Source organism: Chelonia mydas, chromosome 1, assembly GCF_015237465.2.
Source record: "Chelonia mydas isolate rCheMyd1 chromosome 1, rCheMyd1.pri.v2, whole genome shotgun sequence".
NCBI classification, from domain to species: domain Eukaryota; kingdom Metazoa; phylum Chordata; order Testudines; family Cheloniidae; genus Chelonia; species Chelonia mydas.
The window spans coordinates 14,967,210-14,969,506 of record NC_057849.1 but is presented as its reverse complement, the minus strand read 5'-3'; positions in this window follow the sequence as shown (position 1 = coordinate 14,969,506).

The window sequence follows — 2,297 nt, the reverse complement described above, 5'->3', positions numbered from 1 at the left end:
TCTATGGGGCAGGGACCATCTTTTTAATAATTGTTTGTACAACATTCAGCATCATAGCGCTCTGAGTGGGACTGTAACACAAATAATAATTATTAAATTGATCGGCGGTTCTCAAGCTTCTACGTAGAATAGACTACATTTTAATACAGAGATCTTCTTCTGAGTGACCTCCTCTCCCATCACATAAGGCCCCCTCGGGGAATGATTGCAGTTGCTTTACATGTTAAAATAATATTAGGAAAGTATTTTAAAGTATAGTTTAGCTTAATTTATTGGAATTTAGCAGCTGGAAATACAGAGGAGGAGCCAGCTCTCCGCAGACCACCAGCAAGTGATCCGCAGACCAGATTAGACAGATGTAAGTGATTATTTTGTTTTGCACAAAATACCATCTTTGAGACCTGGGACCAGCTTCTTCTGTCAGTTACAGCACATAAATCCAGCAAAACTCCATGGACGGCAATATTATTAATATTACGGTAGCATCCAAAGTTCCCTGCCATGATCAGGGTGCTATTGTGTTCGGTCCTGCACAAACACATAACAACAGACAGTCACTACCTCCAAGAGTTAATCCAGGCTTACACTGATGTAACAGAGGGCAGAATTAAGCTACTAATAGTCTTCTTCTAATGGCCAGGTCCTTAGCTTGTGTAGATTGGCATAGCACCATCAGACTAAAAGGAGTTATGTTGATGAACATCAAGTGCGGATCTGACCCCAAATCTTTTACAATATGTTATAAGAACAAATAACAGTACTAACTATAATGGTGAGTACATGTTGGCCACTTTACACCAATAACAGGCTTTTGGATATCACAAGATTTCCTACACTCTGTATAGACAATGACCACCAAGCATTAAGAATTAAACCTAGCAGCAGAACAACTGAACATCTCCAGACATCTGGATTTTTATTAGCCCAACAATACAGAAAAAAGACTACCCCCTTTGAGGGATAGGGATGTGACGCTGGCAGACCGGTTGCCAGCTCATGCCAAGGCCCTTACACCCCAGCTGAACACTGACAAATGCATAGCTGGAAATGAATTTGGCTCACCTGTGTGTTAGCATTATTAAAATAGGTATTAGATTTATAAACATGTTTAGTCTTTATGAAATGCTTGTAGGATGCTGTATGTATTAATCTCACTTAACAACTGTACCCCATGTTATAAGGTTATATTAAGTATTTGCATTGTAAACTTCTCTAACTGTAATAGGAAAGAAGAATTAATTAATGTAACAGCTGGCTTCCTACAGAAGGTGTTTGGTTCTGCACCCAAGAAAGCCCATTAAAATCAAATGAACCATTGTGAAACAAAGGACAAAGACTTTGTTGATTTCTCCCCACGACACCCATGAAGAGGAGACTCTAGGACTCATCCCATCAGTGTGAACTCTGGAGGAAGGGAATAAAAATCCCTGACAAGACGAAACTGGATCGCTATGATTGGACTTTGGGAGGGAAAGATTTCTAAGCATAAGCAAGGGAACCCCAACTGCTTAGCTTGGGTTAGTCCTAAAGGACATGTAGAACTTGCATATTACAGCAGCTTCTATTACCTTTTGAAACCTAAGACTGTAACTCATTTGTATGTATGTTTACCTGCTTTAACCTTGTAAATAACTCATTTCTTTCTTAGTTAATAAATCTTTAGTTAATTTACTATAGGATTGGATACAAGCGTTGTCTTTGGTGTACCATCTAAGGTGCAAGGACCTGGGATAAGTGACTGAATATTGTTGTGATTTTTGGTAAGGGACCATCTTTCACTAAGGCAAGCTTACCTGGGTGGCAAGATAGACTGGAGTACCCAAGGGGACTGTCTTTGACTCCGAGTTAAGGCTGGTATAGTATCTGAGGAGTTCAGTTTGGGTTTGTGCCCTGCTTCTTAACAGTCTGTCCTGAGGTTGGTACTCACGCTCCTGAGCCACTCCAGACAGCTTGGCAAGGGCCAGATCCTCAGCTGATTCTGCTCTTCACTTACACCCTTGTAACTTCATTGACATCAGTGGAACTACTCCTGGTTCACACCAGGGTGGAAAGAGAATCAGCCCCAGCAATTAAGATGTTAAATGCAAAGTGAATTCTTTTGCTCCATAACGCCTTTGCCACACGTCAGATAATGTTATGAAAAAGGGGAGAAAGCATCTACAATCCATTAATATCACTAGAGCTTTATAACATCTCATGAGTGGTAGATGGGCCTGTATGTTTCCTTGGGAGTTCTGTGTTATCTTTAGAGATTACTATGCGTCAGCTCTGAGCAGCCAGACAGTTGGGAGTGCCAG